We start from the raw sequence: 27465 nt of genomic DNA, 5'->3' as shown, positions 1-27465 counted from the left end.
TTCATTAAATGGCCAATTTTTCTCTTGCTGTGCTTCCCCAGAGAGGAAGCCTGTAGTAAGTGGAATGTTCCCAGAACAGGTATCCTGCCACTAAGATCTTGTCCGCTGAGTGATGTCAGTCTAGATATTTCCATAGAGAGCAATCCTGAAGTAACTGGTGTAAGACAGAAACTGGAAAGCCTCTCTGGGCAAAGGAACTGACCTTTATTAAGGGAAACAAGGTGAGGATGGGCCATAGAGCCCACTCTTGTTTCTCTCAAAGGTTGGTTTCTTTGCCCAGAAGCCCTTCCCAGTCTCTCTCTTACACCAAAATGTTCCCAGAGAGAGTGTCTTCCTCCACAACTGTCTTTTCCTCTGAGTTCTGAGAGTAGATGTTGCTTCCCCGGAGGTGTGTAAAGGTTCTCATAGAGTGTATGTTCACCCCATCAGCATCTCATCCACAGAATATTCTGACATTAGATGTGCTTCCCCTGAGAGTAAGCCCGTAGTAAGTGAAAGGTTCTCAGAAAGATTATCTCCTCCATCCACACGTGTCTTTTCCTCAGAATCTTCAGAGATTAGGGGTGCTTCCCCCGAGAGGGTAGTAATTGGAATGTTCTCAGAAAGATTGTTGCCCTCCACAAGTGTTTTTTGTTGTGTGTGTTCAGAGATCAGAAGTTGTTCAAGCCAGAACGAAGCTTCACAAGTAGGAATGCTTTCAGAGAGATTATCTCCTACCACAAGTCTTTTCCTCTGAATCTTCAGAGATTATCAGGTATGACAGGCATTTTTCCATCCATGTTTAGAGATTAGAAGTGCTTCAAGAGAGAGTGATCCTCCAGGAATGGGAATATTTACAGAAAGATTATCTCCTACCACAAGTCTTTTCCTCTGAATATTCAGAGATTATCAGGTATCACAGGTATTTTTCCCTCCATGTTTAGAGATTAGAAGTGCTTCAAGAGAGAGTGATCCTCCAGGAATGGGAATATTTGCAGAAAGATTATCTCCTATCACAAGTCTTTTCCTCTGAATATTCAGAGATTATCATGTATGACAGGTATATTTCCCTCCACGTGCAGAGATTAGAAGTGCTTTGAGAGACAGTGATCCTCCAGGAATAGGAAAGTTCCCAGAAAGATTATCTCCTACCACAAATATCTTTTCCACTCTGGATTATATAGTTGTGTTGATTTTTTCATTCCTAAAACACAAAACACCATTCGTCACATGGCATGACTCTCAGGAAGCAGAAGGAGAGGGAGGGATACATGGGATACTGTGATGTAAGAAACAGAAAACAGCCTTGCATATCTTTAAATGAGGTGAAGAATCTAAAAGGTATTAATGAAAAAGTGGGGAGGAGGAACCAAAAGGATTGTTCATGCAGAGTGATCCCTTCCACCTCTGCAGCTTCAGCATCTGGGCTTGGCTTGAGACCTCCAGCACTAAGAGGGGCGCTTTTTAGTGGCTCTGCCCACTTATCCTCCTGCCTGGCATCTGCTTGTGTGTCTCCTGTCCATCCACGCTCAGGTGGCATGTGTCTTTCCTCAGTCCACATGTTACCTGTCCTCTCCTTTGTGGGGCGGTGGGGCTGGCTACACCTGCCTGGTCCCGATCCTTCTCTTGCTTCTCAGTACCCAGCGTCCATGTGTGCCCGAATCATCTCCTGGCCCCCTCCCTTCCCAGATTCTTGATGCCCTTCCTGTCTCCTTTTATTCCTTGGGGGCAAATCGGGGAGTGGGTCACTTTTACTTTAAATTGCTCGACTAAAGGTTTGCCCAACAGTCCACTTACAGAAAGAGAGAACTATCTATAGTTGGTAAAAAACAAATAGATGGCATAAATCCAAAGCAGTTTGGCAGAATTTTGATAGAAGATCAATACCTCATACCACAGAGTAAATTAAACTATAAGAGAACAATGGTTTAGCTAGGATAAATGAAAGAATAAAGTGATACCTGAGGAAAATTATACTTGTAATCACTATAATTACTTTAGCTTAAACCTTCAACTCATTAATGTATTCATTCAGTCAATAGCTGTGGATTTACTCCTCCAATGTGCTGGGCACATACAAAGACAGATGGGCTAAGTAACAAACAACAAGCACATGCACATCATACTACTAGGTTCTGGAGATGTAAACACTATTAAAGACACAGTCCCTAACAAGACAAGCTTAGGTTCTAATAAGAAAGAAAATGTATAAATGTACATGAAGAATAAATGCAAATGCAAAATGCACGGCAGTCCGGGAACAAGGCTTATAGCAGTTGGAATCAAGAAAGGCTTCATGATATAGTTGATGCTTGAACTATGTCTTAAGAACTAAGGATGGAGGGCCAGTTTCAAAGTCAGGAAGGCTCAAATCTTGCTTTAGACCCATGCCAGCAGCATGACCACGGTCACGTCATCTGACCTCTTAGTGCCTCAGACAACTCTAAGATCAGGGACGCATTCAGATGGGTAGTCAGGCTTGCTGAAGAGGCAGAAAGAGCAAGGAACGCTTGCCTTGGAAACTCTGACTTGTCCTTGCCCAAGGTCACATGCTTACTAAGTGCCTGAGGCTGGCTTTGAACAGAGGTCTTCCTGACTCCAGGCCCGGTGCTCTTACCCTTGAACCACCTAGATGGAATCCCCAGAAAACTGCTGTGAAGCCATTGTGGAGGAGGATGCCATGCAGCCAGGGAAGGATAAAGAAAGAGCTCATTGCCACTGCACTGAACTTCTGCAGGTTCTCCGTCCATTCTAAATTCACCATCTGCCCTGCGGAAAAACTCTAGCTGTTGTGTCTGAGATAGGACCTTCCCAAATGTCTTTGTGGGGTGGATGCAAGGGAATACGAGCAGGACCTATAATTCCACAGAGAATGCAAATGACCTTTAATGGAAATAGGAAGAAAAGTTCCAAGTAACCCAAAGTAAAACTTGCTCTTGATCTTAGTCCTCGACTTTTAACCTTTGTCTGCTCCCTAGGTAACCAACACCTATTTAATGCATGTTGGTGATCTACCAATGATCTCTCCTGTAACAGTCACAGGGGTGGTCTCATGTATAAATTTTCTTATACAACACAATTTACCCCAGTAATCCTGAGAAACTGAAATATATATTCCATGCTGGTGAGGTCTGCTTCTTTCTGTGGAATCCAATACCTTCCCATTGTGGTATACTATAATGTGTGCCATTCCTTGGCTGGTCTGTGTCCTTCCAAGAGTGTTTCCTCTCAACTATAGACAAGAGAGACCCAGGGAAACCCTCTCAGCATTGAGTTGAATTAGCCCAATCTGGCACTGACATAGGGGAGAGTTGTTAACTTGATAAGGGTCACACAAATTGTAAGTATGGGAGGCAGGACTTGAACTCAGTTGTTTCTGATGCTAAGCATTGGAGAACAGAGCAAGAGGTTGGCTTTTGAAGCAGTAGGATATCTTTTAAGGGCCCCTATAGTATGAGGCTTGGACTCCCACCTTTCCTGACTCTAACAAGTGAAATCTCTCTCTCTCTCACTCTCTCTCTCTCCCTCCCTCCCTCACAAACACACACACACACACACACACACTCCTTGATTAGTTTTAATATTCATTTCAACCAGATTTTGCCTCCATTCACAGGTATAAAATTCAATCAATCAACACATGTTGAACATCTGTGGTTTGTTTCATCTTATATGTTGGGTTGTTATGAGACAGGGTAGCTGAGGAAGGTCCCGCTGAAATGTCTCATGTTACAAGCGGGGATTCATGAATCAGCTAGTTAATGGGCACATCTGGGAAGCCTAGAGGCCCAGATATAGCAGGGCAGTTACCAGCCCTCAAGGCTTAGAAGGAGCAAGCCCAGGCCCAAGCCCCTTACTCTCGATTTAAGAAACTTGGGACAGTGCCCACTATGCCCCAAGAGCAGAGCTCAACTTTCAAAGTGACAACATTGCTTGGAAAACTGCACCAAAATAATCTCCTGACTGTAGGAAGCTACTGTGGTGTCAGGGAAGGTCAAAACACAAAATCAGATGAACATAATGATGCCAGAATGTCTACATGGCAAATACTCAAATTGATGTATGCATGGGTGGTCTTCCAGCTCAAACAGACCACCGGACTCTGAGGTACTAAAATATGAAAGTAGAAGAAAATATTTTGGGAGAAATGAGAGAGATATTAACAAGAAAATTAACATTTTGTTTAAAAAAACACAAAAATACATATATTAAAAAGAAAAAAAATTAGAGTAGTGTTTTAGTGGAATAGTTCAGGTATAGAAGACACAGTATTAGTAGTCGCAATACTCTACCGATTGAAAGCCGCAGGTCCCTGCTTTTGAAAACGACATACTAATGACAAAAAATTACAGGAAAACTGGAAGCAGTATCAGCAACTAAGTGTGTAGTTAAGCCCCTTACACCATGTACCAAAATTGTTTGTCAAAGAGATCAAAATTTGGCCCCATCAATCTCGAAGCATGTTTTTGAGAGTTAGACTAGATATTATTTTGGTCTCTTGCCCACTCATATATTTTATATTTGAAAAACAAACTGGGATGTTGATCTTAATATCAGTGCGTTCTGTTGCTGATTGTACTCACCATTGAATGAGTGTGGCGATCAGCATTTTGACTCACGGACTTTAAGATTGTTGGACTTCAAACCCTCAGTAATCTTTGGATTCTCTGAGACATAGGACTTGAAAACTCTCAGGAATCATTGGATTCTCTGAGAAATAATAAGACCGTTACAGAACTTTAAAATCTGCTGGAATCATTGGGTTTCCCTAACTTTTTATAAAAAGACTTTTGCAGGACTTCCAAAAACTCAGGGAGATCATTGGATTCCCTGACATATGAAGCAATGGACAATAGGTTGGTTTGGACTATCTCTTGGCTGCTGAAGAAGGTGTAAGTGTGACTGTTGTTTGCATACCTCCTTCTAGGACTTCTGGTGATCTTCCAACACCATGTTGATTTATATTGTTTGCTGTTCTGCTACTTGTGTGCAATTCATGTTTGTTACACCATCGAGCCTACACACTGACAGTGGGAGAGTCATCCCTAATAGCCTCTGCATTGCTGTATGTAATACCTCCCATGCTGATGGGTTTGTGCATATGGATTCTTCAGCCCAGAAACCCCGCTAGCAACCCCGCTTCCCTTTGGTGCTTTTCATCTCCCTTCCTGAGATGTCAGGAGGTGTGATCTCATCTCCTTTTAGTGCCTTTACCGCCTTTCCTGAAAGTCAGGAGGCTGTGATCACCTCCTTTTCGGTGCTACCTCCTTTCCCTGAGGAAGTTAGGTGGGCTGTGATCACCTCCTTGGGGAGACTCTGACTATCCCCTGAGGTAGGGATGGCATGACCACCTGTGTTCTAAAATAAAAAGAACTGGGAAGTGTAATGGGCTGAGCTTGAGTTGATGCACTGAGGTCCCAAGTACATGAGGCTAAATAGTAATTGGACTGCTACTCTATTAATCATGATTGCGCCAAGAATGGTCCCTACTTCCCACTCTCTGTGCATGTCTGATATGTTGTACAGGAAATGACGATTTTGGTGGGTGGAGGCAGAGAGAGAGAGGAACAGGAAGAAGGCTGGGAGGGTGGGCCTGGGTTCATTCTCTCCCTGGCTGCCTGTCATGTGGCTGGTGATCCAATAGCTTCTTGACTCAGCTGCACATTGCTATCGCCGATTCTCTTACCTCGATCATGCCTTCTTCACTGAGAATAAAGACTGACGATTTTTCCCCTAACCACAGACTCGGACTCCTGCTGATTTTAAAATACAGTCTTCACAAGTCACAGCTCCCACAATCCCACTGTCAGAGAGGAGTCAGCCTTGAGTTCCTGACCTCTAAAAAGAGGCATATAAAAGGACATATCCAGCCAGGTCAGTTGGGCAGTGAAAAATTCCAAGAGAGGCTGAGGGCTGGAGGCTGAGATGGGAGAGGCAAAAGACTAGCAACAGGAGCTCTTGGAACCAAGGAGAATGGCCTCTAAAGAAAGTAACAAGGCTATTTTGGAAGAGACAATAAGGACTGGACTTTAATTGCTGGCTGCTTTGCGGGGTAATTATTATTACTCTGAACTGAAATGACTGCTCCCAAGCCCCCAGAAATCTGCTCCGAGATCGATTATATTTTAAAGAAGAACATTACAGGTCACAAGCTTCTGCCTCCAATTCTCCTTCTTCATTTCCAGAGCCCAGGTGCCCAGAGACAGCTAATGTCTTTGAGTTTCCTCCCATCCCACGGCTTCCTCAGGGGCAGACATTGGTGCTTGCCTGGGTGTTGGGTGTCCCTTCAGGCACCAGGATGATTTTGTCTCCTTCTGCCTGAAAAAGACCTGAGATCACCTCTTTCCCAATCGTCCTTAACTTATCTGTTCTTGAGGTTGTCAGGGTCAAGACCTCTCAGGGTTCAGTGATCTGCTACTTCAGGGCTCTTCCCTTTTAAGGCTAAGGACAGCCCCTCCTAACTCCCTGCCTCCCTGTCCTGGTTTTTTCCATAAACAGGCTCATGCGGACAACCCCAAGCAGGCTCAGTAGCCCTCCTTTTCCCCCAGTAGCCTGACCTCTGAAACCTGGGACAGCTAATTCTAAAGTGGTCTAAGAACTTACAGCTATTTACCCTCTGAGAAGCTTTTCTTTCCTGCTGCATTATAATAGTTTCTATCATTTTTCCAAATGTTTATTCTTCTCCCATCCTATGTTCATCAGGAGGGCCTCAATGATTCTCCCTCCTCCCCCCCAACAACACACTGGGCCACCTACAGCCTGAGCACTGGGAGACACTTTACATGACTGTTGGACTTGTCACTCAGGTCCCACCCACTTGACTGTATGGCTCAGGTGCCCCGTGAAGCCTGGTTTTGGCCCCAATGGGGCGATCTACTTTTACTGGTTCTGGCGAGTCCCTCCAAACCCTGCTCCTCTCTGGGCTGAGAGTCACCCGGTCCAGATTTGCCTCCCAGAGCATCTCATGTCAAGGCGGCAGCTCAGATTCGACCACAACCTGTCACCATTCTCAGGACACCACCAGTCTAAGCACTGCATCTAGCTATGGGAGAGGGACTGCCAACTCACCAATATAAGCAGGTACAGGTTTTAGGGCCCCCAGCTCAGCTGAGCCTTACCTGCAAAGGTCCTTTACTGAGGTCTCTACAAATCAGGCTCCACTCTGTGTCCTGGGCACAAGCTGTTGCTTGGGCCCCCACCTGGGATCATTCACCGTCACAGACAGTGTAATCTGCCTTCCTTCTAAGTCCCTCCTGTGGGTTGCTCTCCTACATGCCTCCGTGGACCCTCAGGCCAGCTTCTGGGCCACAGATTTTTGTAAGACATGACAAATGCTCCCTCTAATAAGTGGGGTGCAGGAACCTGCCTGCCAAATCAAGACCAGACCTCTGTTACTGGGTCTGCAGGAAGGCAACTGCCAAGTCTTCTCTCAGAAGTTTCCAACTCAGGCTGGGGTTTTGGGAATGACCTTTGCTCCCTCCCAGTGTCACAGGAGGCTCCAGTCCCCACACCTGGAGCTCTCCTCCCATGACTTTCCCTACCTCCCCAGGATTCATTCTCTAACGCCCTCAGCCATCATTGTCTAACAGCCGAGCCTCAGCACTGTTGTGCCTATGCCCCTCCATGGCAATGCTCTTCTTACTGGCTCCACCTGTGTGTTCCAGCCCTGAGCCCTCTGGGGAGGCCTTTGCACCACTTATTTCACATCATGCCCACATCATCCCTATTTGTAAGGGACTGATGGGGTGAAAGGAGCATAAAGGCAGGTCGTCATGTAGAAGAAAATTCACAGGCTCAGGCTGTCGCAGATTCAAGGGACGAAATGTTTTATTATGATGCCATAAAACAAGCAGAGTTCCCTAGTAAATTACATTTAATAAGGAGAGTTGAGGACCTTTTTGTGAGAAAAACACACAATGCTGGGTACTGAAGATTGGGGTGCTGGGCAGCTTTGACTTCCCTGAAGAGTCAGACTCAAACCATCTCCAAGTCAAGTAAAGACACTGGTTGGACATTTGCCAGTAATGGGTGAAGCTTGCCTGTGAACCTCCTCTTTAAGGAAACCCAGCAGTATTCGAGGTTTATTCAGAAGGAAAAGGAAGCAAAAAATAGGGTATTTGGCAGCAAGTTGGATCTCAGTAGATTTTGCACTTTTACAATCCGAGGTCAGGTCTGCGTGAGAGAAGGTCCCTGGGAAAAAGGTAAAGCCACTTTTGTTCCAGAGGGCACCCTACTGGAAAGGATGTGCTGGAGAAGTGAACAGAAATGAGACTCCATGGTTCCTCAGACCTGTGACAAGTTCATTTGGGGCCAGATATATGTTTCCATTCAAGGGGCAGGGAACTGCTTCTCAGCAAGTCTTCAGGTGAGTGGGGCTGGATGGCACTTGCAGCCCAGCAGCATCCACAGGTGGGAGGAGCAGCATCCATAGTTGGGATGACACTTCTAGAGGCTGAGGTGCTGACAGATATCTGTCCTATAGGGCCCTCTAAAATCTGATTAAGACTTGTCTGGAAGACACAAATCTTTTTAAACTGCAAGGACTAAATCAAAAACAAAATAATAATTAGGAAAGTGTGACTAGAGAGGGCAGTAGATGTCTTCAAATCCTTTGAATCTAGCTGCTGGTGAAGGTCAATTATCCAACTGACTGCCGAGGATCAGTCAGACCACAGACCAGTTTGTTGGAGGTGTGGATGAAAACGCACCGGAATTATTGGCCAGGCACAGGGACCCCTTCCAGAAGCAAAGAGGGTGATCTAAAATGACGCAGTTGACAAGGTGTGAAGGACAATTGGAAATATTTGAGGGCCGGAATTTGTTCTGGGTGGCTTTCTGGATGATTAAGACTAATGACATCATTAAGTTCCAAATAACTTAAGGTACAGGACAAAGATGGTTCTTTCTTTTCCTAAAACCAAGCAAAAATATTAAAATGGATATGTATGGGAGATAGATATTGGGTGGGGTAGATTGATTAGTGAGGGCAGGCAGGTGGGCGTTGAGGGCCACAAGTACAAACATCCAGGAGAAGATCAATACAAAGTATATATACAGCATGGGTGAATTGAAAAGGGAGATGTTGGGAACAGAAAGTTTTTATCATCGCCAGTGAAAAAAACCATTTCCATCTGTAATTGGAACGTGCTCACTTTTTCACCACAGCATTAGACATAGTAAGGGCTCCCCAAATCGGGGCAACAGTGATAAGGAGAAAGAATCCCTTGAAACCCAGGAGTCAAGTGGTCTCTGGAGGGTGAGTGGTCACCTGTGGGAAATATCCTCTAAAACTGCCCTAAAATTCTCTACTCTTCCTCAAGCCACACCAAAAACTTTTCTGATGCAGTTTCTTTTTTTTTTTTTTTTTAGCCTTTTATTTACAGGATATATACATGGGTAACTTTACAGCATTAACAATTGCCAAACTCGTTTCCCAATTTTCCTCTTACCCCCCACCCCTCCTAGATGGCTGGGATGACCAGTAGATGTTAAATATGTTAAAATATAATTAGATACAATAGTATACATGACCAAAAACATTATTTTGCTGTACAAAAATCAGACTCTGAAATATTGTACGAATTAGCTTGTGAAGAAATCAAAAATGCAGGTGTGCATAAATATAGGGATTGGAATTCCAATGTGGTTTTTAGTCATCTCCCAGTTCTTTCTCTGGGCATGGCTGGTTCAGTTAATTCTATCCATTGGAAATATTAATTTAGTTGATCTCATTGCTGAGATGGCTGGTCCATCAGAACTGGTCATCATATAGTATTGTTGTTGAAGTATATAATGATCTCCTGGTCCTGCTCATTTCACTCAGCATCAGTTCTGTAAGTCTTTTCCAGGCCTTTCTGAAATTATCCTGTTGGTCATTTCTTGAACAGTAATATTCCATAATATTCATATACCACAATTTATTCAACCATTCTCCAACTGATATGGACATCCATTCAGTTTCAGTTTTAGCCACTACAAAGGGCTGCCACAAACAACGTGCACATACAGGTCCTTTCCCTTCTTTATAATCTCTTTGGGATATAAGCCCGTAGTAACACTGATGGATCAAAGAGGTATGCACCAGTTTGATAACTTTTTGAGCATAGTTCCAAACTACTCTCAAAATGGTTGGGTTCGTTCACAACTCCACCAACAATGTCCCAGTTTTCCCGCATCTGATGCAGTTTCAATAATCAAGAGAATAACAGCCAGGTCTTACAATATAAGACCCAATTACTCTTACATCATTTTGAAACATTTAAGAACTTTGTTTTCATAGAAATTACAGACACACACACACACACACACACACATACATACATTGTCCTGGGTGTTCTAGTTACCCAGTTTTATTATATTTCATATTTTAGTACTGAAAATTAATATCCAACATACTTTCATTGCGCTCATATTTTCTACTGATCCTTGCTCCCATTATAGAAATTGCTATAGGAAAAGAAACAAGAACATGATTATAACAGTATCAAACTGGTCATGGCTTAAGTCTAAAGGCACATGGAATTGTGGGGCCAAGCATTCTTCAGGTCTGTTGGACTTGGAGTAAAGTCACTGTCTACAAGCAATCATGCAGTCACCATTCTACTCTCATACATAGACTCAGGAAAATTAGAATTGGAGACCTTCCGACTCAAGAACACAGTTAGGAACCAGGATGGGAAGGTCTCACAATAATGAAATAAGGTTGTCCTCTCAGCTTTTGCAGATACAGGCCTCCACCTCTAAGTGTCAGGATCACACCCCTCTCAGTAGGCTGTGACAGCTCTTTCCAATGATAGTGACGGCAGTGACCCATCAGACAATCATACCTGAATTCAAAGCTCAAGCAGTATCAGTTAGTCCTAAATTTTGTCTCCAATAGCAAGTTTCATTCACGGGGCTTCAGCTCTCAAGATCACATACCCGGTCACAGTTATTCTTACGTAAGCTTACACCAAGGGGAACATTGCAAGGCTAATCACAGAAAACCCACAACATACATATTTGATATCTAAAAGATGGTTTTCAGTTCGATCATTACAAGAAAACATTTTTATCATATTTTATTTTTCCAAGGACACGCAAAGATCAGTTTTCCTTTCACCTTCAGAACACCTTGCGTTTCCAGTTGTTTTCCTTCCTCCCTAAGACAGCCGGCAATCTGAAATAGGTGGAACATGTGTTCCAGCAGATATATTCCACCTAAACATACTCATCATGTTGCAGATACAGAGGAAATTAGATGAAAAGGAAAAAAGTTGAAAATAAAAAATAAAAAACAAGCAGCAAACAACAACAACAACAACAAAGGTGAAAAATATTGTGCTCTGATCCACATTCAGTCTTTGTAGTCCTCTCTCTGGATGTAGATGGCACCTGCAATCCCAAGCTTATTGGAATTGCCTGAATCACTTCACTGTTGAAAAGGCAAGTCCATCAGGTATCATCACATAATTGTGCTGTTACTGTGTACAGTGTTCTTTTGGTTCATCACTTCCCTTAGCACCAGTTTGCTAACCATGGTTTTCTCTTCCCCACATCTCTTTGAAGCAGTAGGAATCTCTGGAAGGTGACTCCATTACATCCAGTAAATTCAGCATATGACAATAACAAGGGTTTGCCAGCATGCTCTATGTAAAAATTTCACTTAACATTTTCACTTGGTTTTCTTCTCGTACTTAAATAATCCTGGCGTAAGACAGTCATTTCAACTCTTCCATATCATAAAAAGATCTGTGGATTCACATAGATTACTCCTTATTTAGGACTTTCCTCAGAGCATAACCACCAAGTTTTCAGGGTAACCCTAACCCCTAACCCTCACAATGGTGTCAAGGAACCTTAGGTTACGGTGGGGAATAGACAAAGGGCCAGAGAAGGGCTGGGCTTCTTGCCCTCCATGCACCCCCTCTAGCCTTAGGCCTGCTAAGGGCTCTGCTCTGTGACACCTCCCCCCCATCCTGGCAAGGGGCTGGGAGACACAGTGGTGGGAGCATACTTTCTGTTACCTACAGCCAAATTAAAAAAAAGCTCTCAAGATAAGCCTTGATCACCAATTTGCATTTAACACTATGGCAAGAAGGACAAATATCTGAATTGACCATCTTCCCAATGTTCATAAATAACAGAAACGTTGAGCAGCTGTAAATCCTCAATTTTTAAGCAGGGAAACCTAGACAGATTAGTGGATTGAGAAAAATGTTGGGGCTCAGACCATGCATGGCCTTGGGGCCATCTGCATTTTCCATCTGCAGCTACTGGGTTGGGGAGATGCTGGGGCAGGGTTTCTGGGGCCCTGTTGCTGTTATGCCTCCCTTTTTGCCAGATGAGGCAGAATTCAAGTTTTCCTACAATTCTCCAGCATTCTCTTTTCTTATTCTGACCTGAGATGAGAAGGAAATAAAGGAACATTGGCTATGATGATCTTAATTTGTCAACTGCTTTTAAAAAGTTTTTAAACTTTTATAAGATTTCATCCTTATTTTAGCTTAATAGGAATTCTACAGGCTGGTATCTCAGAAATTACTGAGATGTTTCACAACGGGAACTGCTTATAGTCTCAGGGCTCTTACCTGCAATCTCAAAATGACTCATTGTCAGTTTCCTTAATGAACAATAGCAAAATCTCCAGAATCTGCTAAGGTGCTTTTTTATTCAGCAGTTGCACAACTTAGGTACCTAGCTTTATATCTGTAGCCCCAACTTGGTCAGTGCTGGGATCCCAGAAGACTTTGGATTTTTTAAAAAATCTAATATGGGAGTTGGTGATGCTATTAAATCTTCCCCAGTGTTCTTTCTAAGTGAACCCTGAGAACAAAATGGATTTAAAAGCAACTACCCGAGACCATATAAAATACAATTCTTTCCAACCCCTAGTCTAAATGGTTTAATAAATAGACAAAGGCGGGTCCTGCGTGCGTTATACCATATAAATATTGCCTGGATACCTAAAATGAATCCATACAGTAACACAGCAGAGATGAAATTCTGTAATGAATATTGATGCAAAATTTTAAAAGCACTAAATGGAAACTTATTTACACTATGCAAACAAAAGAACCATAGGAATAAATGAGGCTTTCTAAAATAATAATAGTATCTGTCTAAAATAAAGAACTAGTGTTATTTGTAATAGAGACAATACAGAAGAGTTTGCAATAAAAACAAAAGTAAGAGAGGATATGAAAAGGATAATCTCTAAATGTAATATTGATAATGAATTTACTTTAGTATCACGTTTTAGGTTTTCCTTTCCTTTGAAGACCTAAGCTACCAAGTATTCTTTGAGTCTTAATTTCCAATTAGATTTACTAGATAGATCTTTTAATAAGACGTAATAGTAGATAAGTTGGAATGAACCTAAATATATCTTAAAAGTAAAATAAAAATAACCATCTTTTGTAAGTTAGTCCTTTTCAGTGAACTAAACAGATCCATGAAATCATAAAAAACACTGAAGGAGACTTTTTCAAAGAATTCACAGAATGATAAAATAAATTCTAAGCAATTAGTATTAGATTGAACAGTTATCCTCCCATAAAATCTCCTCATTACACTCCCTGACATACTTGGCAGCTGACTGTTGTCAGTCTTGTAGACCTCATAAAATTGATGAATCTCCATCATGAAGAGTTCTTTTCTGTTATAAAATAAGCTCTGTGACCTTCAGTTTATCATACACTACTGAGGTCTGAGCTGACCTTATTTAATATTAATTTGACCTTGCTATTAAATAATTTTGACCAAAAAAGAATCAAAAGTTTTCTCTAATGTCTCCAAAAGATGACTATGGTCATCACTATAATTCCATACTGGACCAGAAATGCTTGCTATAGAAGTAACTCAAAAGAAAAGAAATGGAAAGTATAAACAGCAAAGAGGCAAACAATAAATTTTAAAAAATGTTTTTTTACAGATGATATGATTGTTTCCTTAGAGAACACTACAGAATCAATTAAAACTTAAATGAAATGTTTACCAACATCAGCAAGACAGGAGAGTGTAAATGAACCCAAGCAAGTTATCAGTATCATATAAATTATCAACAAAATCCACCAGAAAGGTATAAAAAGATAAATTCCATTGAAATTATATGTAGTATGAAATAAGTAGAAGTCCACCTGCCAAAACACAGATAGCAACTCCATGAACTCAGGTCACTTTTTACCCAAATAAAAGCAGCTCTAAATAAGTGGAGAAATCTGAATTGCTCATCACCAGGCCAAAAATGATAACGCTGCCTATATTAATTTACTAACACAATACAACACAAAGCAAAATACCAGAGAATCTCTTAAGAACATCAAAAAAGGATAACAAAGTTCGTCTGGATGAACAAAAATTAAGACTATCAAGAAAATTAATTGAAAAATTGGGAAGGAAAGGGCATAGCAGTACCAGATCATAAAACTACACGAGCAAGCCAGTATCATTAAAAATATATTATTGAGTAAGAAACAGAAGACTGACCACAGAAACGGATTAGGTACGCAACATACAGGAGCAAAAGAGCACATCATCCCTTTGTTTGACAAAGCTAATAATCCCAGCTATGGAAAAATTCACAATTCAATAAAAGCTCCTGGGAAAATTGGCAAGTAGTGTAACAGAATCTAAGGTTGGAAAAAGGTTAAACAGAAAAGATAGAAGGAAGCTTAAAATGGGTATATTTGTTGGATGTATTGGCTAACATCATAAACAGAGAAGCACAGAAGAAGATGGAAAAGAAATCATGACCAAGCAAATGACAGGTTCAAAAGAAGCAAAATGGACAATCTGGCTTACATAAAATTAAAAAAGCTTTTCCACAAACAAAAATCAATGCAGCTAAAACTAAAAGAGAATTGAGAAGTAGAGGAGGGGGCCGAGCAACATAGTCCATAACTTTTTTCACCATTCTACAGATACTTTAGATAATGTGAATTTACCCACGGATCTTTAAAAAGCTAGAAGGAAGGCAGGAAGGAGGCTGCCCCTGTGGAGCCAGCACATGCAACTGAAAGGAAGACCATGCCAGGAAGCACAGACTTAGAAACCTGTGGCAGGGCACAGATGTGGTGCTCCAATGATGGCCAAAACACCCAAATGCAGGGGCCAGACTCTTAGGTGGGTGGGTGGGTGCATTGAAAGCAAGTTGTCCTGCATCAGTACTGGAGGTCTTAAGGCAAACCCGGATCCATCAGAGGTGGTGGCTCTCTCTACAGATCTGTTGTTCTGCTTTCTGCTGGAGCGGGCTTTTAAAAGGTTTTTTGGCGGGGCATTGGTGATAGGAGGCCACAGAGTACCGAATTGAAGGGCAGGAGTTGAATGAGATCCCAGTATAGTACAAAGGTGGTTTGGGGAATTCCTTGCATAAAATCCTATTTGCATAATAAGAATTGAAATAAAGCAACATCTGTCTGTAGTACATTCAGGTCCTATTGAGTTTTCTCTAGAGGACCTTGATATCTAAGTTTTCTAAGTCATCTAAATTTTATTACTTTCTTCGACTTTTTTCTTATTTATTTTATGATTGTATTTGTCTAGGTCACACAGGGAAAGTTGAGGTCCCCTGCCATTATAGTTTTATTGTCTATTTCTTCCTGTAATGCAGTTAATTTTTCCTTTAAGAATTTGAATCCTCTTTTCCCTAAAGAAGAATTAGGTTGCACACTAATCCCTTTCACTGAGGCCTCATTTTGCTCTGCATTTTTTTCTGATGTCATGATTGCTTTCTTTATATTTTATCCTTCATATGAGATATAAAAGTTTCTGCTTTAGCCTTCTATTTTAACTCTGGTTCTCTCTTTCTTTCAAATATGTTTCTATTCAAAATACAAAAAAGAAAAAGAACAAACACAGTCTGGAAGTCTGGTTTCTAATTCATTTTACTGCCCACTTGCATTTAGGAGTGAGTTCATCCCATTAACACAGTCATATTGTAGTTGATTCTGTTTTTCTTTCTCTCTTTTTATCCCCATTCCCCCGCTAGTTTCTATTTTGCACATGACCACTGCATTCTATTAACGGCCCAACGTTTATCACCACTTTTTCCTTCTCCTCTTCCATTTGCCTACTTACCTTTAGGGTAAAATAGATTTTTTTGACCCATGGAAGAAGTACCTATAAATACAGATATCAATATTTCCCCTCTTTGAACCAATTTAGAGGATGGAGAGCTCCTGCCCTTCAGTTCGGTACCTCATCATTTTCCACTCCAAGGCAAAAGCTCTTCCTTGAATGCTTATTTGATGGGATCATTTCCTCCATTACTTCTCTCCCTTCTACCATCTCCCAGGGCATCCATATTTCTCACCTATCTATTTTACATCATCCCCATCTAGATGGCTCACTTCCAAAACCTCTTTCTAGCTTGAATGCTTTTACCTGCTTCTACCTATTTAAAGATAAAATTCTTAGGAGATATGGTTATCATCTTCCCTTTTAGAAGAGTACGCAGTGTATCAATAATGAGTTACTTGAGAGGCCTCTATGACATTTACCTTTGAATGCTGCTTTTCAGTCTTCAGTTTGCGAGTCACATTTTCTTCTCAGCTCTTGTCTTTTCATCAGGAATGCTTCAGCGGCCTCTATTTCATTAAATGGCCAATTTTTCTCTTGCCGTGCTTCCCCAGAGAGGAAGCCTGTAGTAAGTGGAATATTCCCAGAACAGGTATCCTGCCACAAGATCTTGTCCTTTGAGTGATGTCGGTCTAGATATTTCCATAGAGAGCAATCCTGGAAGTAACTGGTGTATGCAAGGAATAAACTGAAGCCTCTGGGCAAAGGAACCGACCTTATTAAGGAAACAAGGTGAGGATGGGTATAGAGGCCCACTCTTATTTCTCTCAAAGGTTGGTTTTCTTTGCCCAGAAGCCCTTCACAGTCTCTCTCTTACACCAAAATGTTCCCAGAAAGTGTCTTCTTCCTCCTACAGCTGTCTTTTCCTCTGAGTTCTGAGAGTAGATATTGCTTCCCCGGAGGTGTGTAAAGGTTCTCATAGAGTGTATGTTCACCCCATCAGCATCTCATCCACAGAATATTCTGACATTAGATGTGCTTCCCCTGAGAGTAAGCCCGTAGTAAGTGAAAGGTTCTCAGAAAGATTATCTCCTCCATCCACACGTGTCTTTTCCTCAGAATCTTCAGAGATTAGGGGTGCTTCCCCCGAGAGGGTAGTAATTGGAATGTTCTCAGAAAGATTGTTGCCCTCCACAAGTGTTTTTTGTTATGTGTGTTCAGAGATCAGAAGTTGTTCAAGCCAGAACGAAGCTTCACAAGGAGGAATGCTTTCAGAGAGATTATCTCCTACCACAAGTCTTTTCCTCTGAATCTTCAGAGATTATCAGGTATGACAAGCATTTTTCCATCCATGTTTAGAGATTAGAAGTGCTTCAAGCCAGAATGAACCTCCAGAAGTGGGAGTGCTTTTAGAGAGATTATCTCCTACCACAAGTCTTTTCCTCTGAATATTCAGAGATTATCAGGTATCACAGGTATTTTTCCCTCCATGTTTAGAGATTAGAAGTGCTTCAAGAGAGAGTGATCCTCCAGGAATGGGAATATTTGCAGAAAGATTATCTCCTACCACAAGTCTTTTCCTCTGAATATTCAGAGATTATCAGGTATGACAGGTATATTTCCCTCCATGTGCAGAGATTAGAAGTGCTTTGAGAGACAGTGATCCTCCAGGAATAGGAATGTTCCCAGAAAGATTATCTCCTACCACAAATATCTTTTCCTCTCTGGATTATATAGTTGTGTTGATTTTTTCATTCCTAAAACACAAAACACCATTGGTCACATGGCATGACTCTCAGGAAGCAGAAGGAGAGGGAGGGATACAGGGGATACTGTGATGTAAGAAACGGAAAACAGCCTTGTATATCTTTAAATGAGGTGAAGAATCTAAAAGGTATTAATGAAAAACTGGGGAGGAGGAACCAAAAGGATTGTTCACACAGCATGATTCCTTCCACCTCTGCAGCTTCAGCATCTGGGCTTGGCTTGAGACCTCCAGCACTAAGAGGGGAGCTTTTTAGTGGCTCTGCCCACTTATCCTCCTGCCTGGCATCTGCTTGTGTGTCTCCTGTCCATCCACGCTCAGGTGGCATGTGTCTTTCCTCAGTCCACATGTTACCTGTCCTCTCCTTTGTGGGGGGGTGGGGCTGGCTACACCTGCCTGGTCCCGATCCTTCTCTTGCTTCTCAGTACCCAGCGTCCATGTGTGCTCGAATCATCTCCTGGCCCCCTCCCTTCCCAGATTCTTGATGCCCTTCCTGTCTCCTTTTCTTCCTTGAAGCCAAATCCGGGGGTCACTTTTACTTTAAATTGCTCGACTAAAGGTTTGCCCAACAGTCCACTTACAGAAAGAGAGAACTATCTATAGTTGGTAAAAAATAGATGGCATAAATCCAAAGCAGTTTGGCAGAATTTTGATAGAAGATCAATACCTCATACCACAGAGTAAATTAAACTATAAGAGAACAATGGTTTAGCTAGGATAAATGAAAGAATAAACTGATACCTGAGGAAAATTATACTTGTAATCACTAATAATTACTTTAGCTTAAACCTCCAACTCATTAATGTATTCATTCAGTCAATAGCTGTGGATTTACTCCTCCAATGTGATGGGCACATACAAAGACAGAAGGGCTAAGTAACAAACAACAAGCACATGCACATCATAGTACTAGGTTCTGGAGATGCAAACACTATTAAAGACACAGTCCCTAACAAGACAAGCTTAGGTTCTAATAAGACAGAAAATGTATAAATGTACATGAAGAATAAATACAAATGCAAAATGCACGGCAGTCCGGGAGCAAGGCTTATAGCAGTTGGAATCAAGAAAGGTTTCATGATATAGTTGATGCTTGAACTGTGTCTTAAGAACTAAGGATGGGGGGCCAGTTTCAAAGTCAGGAAGGCTCAAATCTTGCTTTAGACCCATGCCAGCAGCATGACCACGGTCACGTCATCTGACCTCTTAGTGCCTCAGACAACTCTAAGATCAGGGACGCATTCAGATGGGTAGTCAGGCTTGCTGAAGAGGCAGAAAGGGCAAGGAACGCTTGCCTTGGAAACTCTGACTTGTCCTTGCCCAAGGTCACATGCTTACTAAGTGCCTGAGGCTGGCTTTGAACAGAGGTCTTCCTGACTCCAGGCCCGGTGCTCTTACCCTTGAACCACCTAGATGGAATCCCCAGAAAACTGCTGTGAAGCCATTGTGGAGGAGGATGCCATGCAGCCAGGGAAGGATAAAGAAAGAGCTCATTGCCACTGCACTGAACTTCTGCAGGTTCTCCGTCCATTCTAAGTTCACCATCTGCCCTGTGGAAAAACTCTAGCTGTTGTGTCTGAGATAGGACCTTCCCAAATGTCTTTGTGGGGTGGATGCAAGGGAATACGAGCAGGACCTATAATTCCACAGAGAATGCAAATGACCTTTACTGGAAATAGGAAGAAAAGTTCCAAGTAACCCAAAGTAAAACTTGCTCTTGATCTTAGTCCTCGACTTTTAACCTTTGTCTGCTCCCTAGGTAACCAACACCTATTTAATGCATGTTGGTGATCTACCAATGATCTCTCCTGTAACAGTCACAGGGGTGGTCTCATGTATAAATTTTCTTATACAACACAATTTGCCCCAGTAATCCTGAGAAACTGAAATATATATTCCATGCTGTTGAGGTCTGCTTCTTTCTGTGGAATCCAATACCTTCCCATTGTGATACTATAATGTGTGCCATTCCTTGGCTGGTCTGTGTCCTTCCAAGAGTGTTTCCTCTCAACTATAGACAGGAGAGACCCAGGACAACCCTCTCAGCATTGAGTTTAATTAGCCTAGTCTGGCACCAAAATAGGGGAGACTTGTTAAAGGACTTGATAAGGGTCACACAATTTGTAAGTATGGGAGGCAGGACTTGAACTCAGTTGTTTCTGATGCTAAGCATTGGAGAACAGAGCAAGAGGTTGGCTTTTGAAGCAGTAGGATATCTTTTAAGGGCCCCTATAGTATGAGGCTTGGACTCCCACCTTTCCTGACTCTAACAAGTGAAATCTCTCTCTCTCTCACTCTCTCTCTCTCCCTCCCTCCCTCCCTCCCTCACAAACACACACACATATACACACACACTCCTTGATTAGTTTTAATATTCATTTCAACCAGATTTTGCCTCCCATTCACAGGTATAAAATTCAATCAATCAACACATGTTGTTGAACATCTGGTTGTTTCATCTTATATGTTGGGTTGTTTATGGACAGGGGTAGCTGAGGAAGGTCCGCTGGAAATGTCTCATGTTACAAGCAGAGTTCATGAATCAGCTAGTTAATGGGCATCTGGGAAGCCTAGAGCTCAGATATAGCAGGGCGGTGCAGCCCTCCAAGGCTTAGAAGGAGCAAGCCCAGGCCCCAAGCCTTATCTCGATTTAAGAAACTTGGGACAGTGCCACTATGCCCACAGGCAGAGCTCAACTTTCAAAGTGATAACATTGCTTGGAAAACTGCAAAATAATCTCCTGACTGGCAAGGAAGCTACTGTGGTGGAGGGGTATTTGCATTAGGGATAAAAAGTGTTGACCCTGCCCCTATGGTGCTTCCTCCCTTCCATTATCTGCTTGAGGGGTGGGATGCCCGATTCTGGAGAACGTATAATAAACTTTGCTTTGCTTCTAGATATCTCTCCAGCTTTTTTATTAAATGCTGTACCACACAGCTTCAATAGCATCCCAAGGAACAGCTGATTTTATATTTGAATTCTACTAAATATATAAGGAACAATTCATTCTAATACTACATAAAATGTCTATAAAATGAGGGAAAAAAGGTGTCTTCTCAAAGTCCTTTTATTACAAAAATAGAATTTTGATATCTAAACAAGAGAGAACAAAAATAAATTGACTTCATGAATAGTTATGAAACATTTGAAATCAAATCATAGGAAGAGAGCATACACTATGACCAGTGGGATTTATACAAAGAATGCAGGACTGTTTCAATGTTAGGAAAACCTATTTCAATGTTAGGAAAACCAGTCCAAATAACAAAACCAACAAAAACCTTGAGATGTTATCGACAGATACATAAAAAAAGCTTTTGACAAAATACAACACAAATTCTTATTTGAAAACACTAGAAAGCATAGGACCCAATAGAAAGTTATTAAAATGACAAGTAATACCTTTTCAGAATTAAGAACAAGCATTATTTTTGAGAAGAATAAACCTGAAACCTAAACCTAAGTTAGATCCGGAGTGAATCAAAGCTGTCCATTAACACTGCAATTATTCAGTATTACTACTATGTTATGACAAATATTACTACTAGCTGTAGAAAGAGGACAAGAAAAGGAAATTGTAAGAAAAAAGTAGGCAAAGAGGAGATTAAATATTCCTATTCATAAATGGTTTTATGATTTACTAGAGTATCAAAACAAACAAGCATGCCCCAAAACTAGGGGAAACAATTGACCACTTTAGCAGAGTTGCAGGATACAAAATAAACCCATGTAAATCATCAGAATTTCTCTATGCTACCAACAAGACCCAGCGGGAAGAGATAGAAAGAGAAGTTTCATTAAAAAAAAAAAAAAAAAAAAAACAAAACTGCAAACAGTAGAAAATATTTGGGAGGTTCTCTGGCAAGTCCAATCCAGTGCATAAAAACAATGATAAAACACTCTCTACAAATGAAGAGAGATCTAAAGATGGGTTATTCATAAGAAGCCTTAATAAAAATGGCAATTCTAGCTACGGTGATTTACTTGTCACAACAATCAAACTACCGATGATTTATTTTGTACAATTAGAAACAATGACAAAATCATATTCATCAGAAAAGAATGAAGGAAAGAATTTGAAGGGAATCACTGTGGGGGAGAGAAATGTGAATAAATGTGACAAAGCACTACTAGATTTTAAAGGTTATGCCAAAGCAGTGATCATGAAAATAATGTGGTACTGTCTAAGAGACAGAGAAGAGGATCACTGGACTGGGTTAGGCACACAATACACAGTAAGAAGTGACACCAATTATGCAGTGTTTGGCAAAATGAAAGAGCTCAGCTTTGACAGGAAGAATTCTTCATGTGACAATTGCTGGGAAAACTGGAAAGCAGGTAGGCAGAACTAAACATAGATTAAAATGTCACATCTTATACTAAGATAAGATCGAAATGGGAACATGATTTTGACATCAACAGTGATAATGCTGTGGGTGATCTAGAAATCAGATGATGGTAAGCACCAAAATTTGGGGTTCCATCACGTGAAGAATTCGCACTGGCCATTCTCTTTGAAAAAATGGTATATTTATTTAGGGGAATGGGTTACAGACAGAATGAAAGGACATAATAGACACCGAAAATAATGGATATGAAATAGAGTGGGATAGCACAGGAAAGACAAGCTCCTGACTGGGACTTTTACCCGGTAGAAAGGGAGCACCTCATGATTTTGGGACATGCCTTAACTAGCAGGATGAATCTTGAAAGGAACTTGGCTTCCCAAAAGAGTTACTTACCTGTAAAAAGAAGTGGGGTTGAGAAGCATAGTGGAATTAGAGGAACTACCTCATACCATGAATCAGGGTTAAGGAGAAAGATACCATAAGGCTGAGTGTCATGATAAATGGACCCAAAGGAAGGCAATAGTCATGGGATGGCCCATAAGTAGATTTGATAGGGAAAATTTAACTTCAGGGCCATGACTGGGATTTCTGACAGGGCATGGCAAGATGAGACTGCTCTAGACCTCCACAGAGAGTGTACCTCAGGGATCTGACATAATCTGGACTTTGGACTAGATGACCTCCTCAAAGGGTGGGACCATGGAGCTAAACTGATTTCTATTCTTGCTTGCCTAGGGAATAACATTTCTTACTTCCTCTACAAACTATACCCAACACTGAAGGTCTTATCAATATGAGGAAGAAAATATGTACCTTTGAGATTTCTGGATAAGAGAAGATATGGAAGGATTTACTCAAAATGATGCAAAGTGAAATGAGCAGAACCAGGAAAAGTCTGTACGCAGTAGCACCAATATTGTATGATGATCTACTCTTTATAACTTAGCTATTCTCAGAAATACCATGACCCAAAATAATTTTGCAGGACTTAAGGTTAACGATGGTGCTCATTCCCTGAGAAAGTACTGGTAGATCCTGAAAGTAGATGAAAAATACTTTTCTTGTTACTTTATTCTTTGAGTTTTGTCTACATTTGATTTCCAAGAACAACTTCCACAAAAATGTGTTTTTGCATGACTATTCATGTATACTCTAAAGTATGTTGCCAGTCTTCTCAACTGAAGGAGAGAGTAGGGAGAGATAGTTTAGGAGAGACAATTTAGGGGGGAGAATAATGTTTAAAAATTTTACATGTATTTGAAAAAATTAAAAATATTTAATTTGGGTAGCTAAATTTTGAGACTGATCAATGGAAAATATCAGGTGTGTAATATATAAAAGCAAACAAAATCAAAGTGTTTAGTACATCCAGGAGGTGGCTGAGTCCTAATGGGGAAGAGGGCGTGATTAGCATAGAAAAGGGTCCATTGTGTGATTAGGTCATATAAAAAAAAATGCTGATGACTTATGCTGGGATACCAATGCAGATGGCTACAATACCAAAGACACAGGGTCTAAACTCTGAAAGCAGGGTCTCTTCTCTGAAGGTCTCAGTCCAAGCCCTGATCCAACATCGGTGATGGCTGTTTCTCTGTAAGTCTGCTGTTCTGCCTTCACTTGGAGGACTTGGTTTAAAGAATGGCTTTTTTTAATTTTATTTTTTTTTTATTAAAGTAACTTTTTATTGACAGAACCCATGCCAGGATAATTTTTTACAACATTATCCCTTGCACTCACTTCTGTTCTGATTTTTCCCCTCTCTCCCTCCACCTCCTCCCCTAGATGGCAAGCAGTCCTAAATATGTTGAATATGTCACAGTATATCCTAGATATAATATATGTGTGCAGAACCAAACAGTTCTCTTGTTACACAGGCAGAATTGAATTCAGAAGGTAAAAATAACTTGGGAAGAAAAACAAAAATGCAAACAGTTTATATTCATTTCCCAGTGTTCTTTCTTTAGGTGTAGCTGCTTCTGTCCATCATTGATCAATTGAAACTGAATTAGGTCTCTTTGTCAAAGAAATCCACTTCCATCAGATTACATCTTCATAGAGTATCATTGCAGAAGTATACAATAATCTCCTGGTTCTGCTCATTTCACTTAGCATCAGTTCATGTAAGTCTCTCCAAGCCTCTCTGTATTCATCCTGCTGGTCATTTCTTACAGAACAATAAAATTCCATAACATCGATATACAACAATTTGCCCAACCATTCTCCAATTGAAGGGCATCCATTCATTTTCCAGTTTTTAGCCACTACAAACAGGGCTGCCACAGACATTTTGGCACATACAGGTCCCTTTCCCTTCTTTAGTATCTCCTTGGGGTATAAGCCCAGTAGTAGCACTGCTGGGTCAAAGGGTATGCACAGTTTGATAACTTTTTGGACATAATTCCAGATTGCTCTCCAGAATGGTTGGATTTGTTCACAACTCCACCAACAATGCATTAGTGTCCCAGTTTTCCCACATCCCCTCCAACATTTGTCATTATTTTTTCCTGTCATCTTAGCCAATCTGACAGGTGTAAGAATGGCTTTTGTGTTTCTTTGTTCTTTTGGGGGAGAGGAATGCTGGAAAATTTAGGAGACTACAGAGTGTCAAGCTGAGGAACAAGAGCAGAGAGAGATCCCAGTACTGTGTGGTAAAGTTTACATCCTTTTTTATTTCTTTGCTTGTTTTTGTGGCTTTTTTTGGAACCAATGAAGATTTCTTTCAGAATTTCTTACATAAATTCCAATTTGCATAATGTGAATCCAAAGAGCAAGATCTGTCTGTACTCCTTTCTATTCCTATTAGTTTTCTCCAAAATCTTGATCTCAGATCAAGAGATCAGAAAAATCTTAATCTCAGACTTTTCAGAGATTCTATTCGATGTCTTGACTTCTTTCTTAATTATTTTCTAGTTACATTTATCTAGCTCTCAGAGGAAAAGTTGAGCTTCCCCACTAAACTACACTTTAACTATTTCTTCCTGTAATTGATTCAATTTTTCCATTAAGAAGTGGAATGCCATGCCATTTCCTACATATGTTTTTATTATTATTTTACTTCATTGTCTATTATGGGTCAGAACTCTGAACTTGAGACAAAAGATTCTTACTAACTCAGTGGAATTGATAGAGACAATAGTTATCTAATTTAGCATGGTTCAGTAGGATTGATTTAATGCTACAAGGAGATGTTATAGGCCAGAACTTGGAACAAGGTACTAAGTGGTATTGAGGAGACATTGGTTAAATCTTGTTTAGTGTTGATTTAATCCTACAACAAATAATGGTTTCCTGTAATGGGCTGAGGTTTGAGTTGATGCACTGAGGTCCCAAGTATGTGAGGCTAAAGAGTAATTAGGCTATACTCTATTAATATACATGATTGGATAAAGAATGGTCCCTGCCCACTCTCCGTGCAAGTCCTGATGTGTTGTATAGGAAATGACGATTTTGGTGGGTGGAGGTAGAGAGAGGAACAGGAAGAGAAGATGAGGGACAATGGGCCTGGGTTCCATACTCCTAGCTGCTGGTCATGTGGCTGCTGATCCAGCTAGCTTCTTGACTCAGCTGCACACATTGCTATCACCGATTCTCTTCCACCTCTGATCCTTCTTCACTGAGAATAAAGACTGATGATTTTCCCCTAACCTGAATTCCTGACTCCTGCTGATTTTAAAATACGCGACCTTCCCATTTGGCGCCCAACAGTGGTAACCAAGGACTGAAGAAGTCTCTGGTGACCAGGAACTTGGGTGAGTATTGTTAATAGACAAACAGGGAACTTATTGTCTTAAAAACTAAACCAGTAATCTTTTTTGGCTAAAATGGGACAAATGCTAGCTAAAGACTCTCCATCCCTGCCCCTAACACCTTCAACCACTTCAACTCCTTCAACCCCACCCACGAGTGGTGCTATAGAAAGCATGCTTAAGCTGATAGAAGGACAAGGGCTACTTATAACTTGGGAACAGGCCATCCTCAGCAACGAGATCAACCAAATCATTTCTAATGGAGCAGTAATGAACTGAGCTAGCTATGCCCAGAAAAATAACTCTGGGAGATGACTAAAAACCATTACATTAAATCCCCAATCCCTATATTTATGCACACATGCATTTTTATTTCCTTCATAGTAATTATACAATAATTCAGAGTCTGATTCTTTTTGTACAGCAAAATAATGTTTTAGTCATGTATACTTATTGTGTATCTAAGTTATATTTTAATATATTTAACATCTACTGGTCATCCTGCCATCTAGGGAGGGGCTTGGAGTAAGAGGTGAAAAATTGGAAAGAGGTTTGGCAATTGTTAATGCTGTAAAGTTACCCATGTATAAATCCTGTAAATAAAAGGCTATTAAATAAAAAAAAAAGAAAGAAAATGGTCCTCATTCAATTTCCATCGAGGTATTTTGTTTATACAATATAATTCAGTTAGCATTAAGAAACCTTATCCCTACAAGAAGGAAAAAACCCCTCACTCCCACTTGGAGTAGCCAAAGAGGGAGGCCTGATATTAAGGAGGAAGGCAATGAAGAGATTAATGACCATATCCCCAAAAGGCATGTAGAATTAAGTGAGCAAGGGTGTGGAGACTTTCCACCTCAGGAGGCAGCTTCAGTCCCACCTCAGGAGCAAGTGATTGACTCTCCTCCATCAACTTCACCCTCCAGGATGGAGGGAGGAGGGGCAGTGGGGGCGGGGGGGAAGTGACAGCACCAGCACCTCCCCCCCAGCATCCCCAGTATCCAATTATGAGTAGATTACAAGAGGGCTTAATGAAGGCCAAAGAAAAGGGCGTGGATGTCAGGGAGCTCCAGCCACATATCTTTTCTGCAATTTCCCAGTTTAATGCCTCTGGTCAACAAAGTCAAAGATACGCCCCTTTTAACATAGAAATCATCAAAGACCTAAAAAAGGCTTCCACTCTTTATGGGGCTACATCAGCTTATGTTAAGATGCTATTACAGAATTTGGCTTTAGAAATCTTGAGTCCTAATGACTGGAAATCTATAGCAAGAGTATGCCTAGAACCTGGACAAAATTACATGTGGCTTTCTGAATATAGTGAGCTCTGTAGGATACAAGCCCAACAAAATAGTCAAAATGCTGTTCATGCTGCGATCACCTGTGACCTACTAACAGGTATAGGTCCCTATGCAGACGTCACAGCACAGATTAATAATTCAGTAGCAGCATATGAGCAAATTGCTGCTAATGCTATCAAAGCGTGGACTTTGATTCACAAAAAAAATGACAAAGGTGAGGCCTTCACAAAAATAACACAAGGGCCAGATGAAGCCTTTGCTGACTTTGTGGGATGTTTGCAGACTGCTATCACAAGAATTAATGGGGAAAATTCATCAACAGATGTTTT

General features: G+C 41.0%; 1 long non-coding RNA gene across 1 annotated transcript; it reads right to left on the bottom strand.

Annotated features, from left to right (window-relative positions):
- Positions 1-507: 507 nt before the first annotated feature.
- LOC116420343 lies at positions 508-16632 on the bottom strand. The gene is made up of 2 exons (XR_004230638.1): positions 16458-16632; positions 508-1183 (listed from the first exon to the last, which is right to left on the bottom strand). It is a non-coding gene; the product is annotated as an uncharacterized LOC116420343 (long non-coding RNA).
- Positions 16633-27465: the final 10833 nt, after the last annotated feature.

The sequence above is a fragment of the Sarcophilus harrisii genome, chromosome X, assembly GCF_902635505.1.
Source record: "Sarcophilus harrisii chromosome X, mSarHar1.11, whole genome shotgun sequence".
Lineage (NCBI taxonomy): Eukaryota > Metazoa > Chordata > Mammalia > Dasyuromorphia > Dasyuridae > Sarcophilus > Sarcophilus harrisii.
The sequence above is the reverse complement of the archived record's forward strand: the minus strand, read 5'-3'. Positions and strand labels throughout refer to the sequence as shown.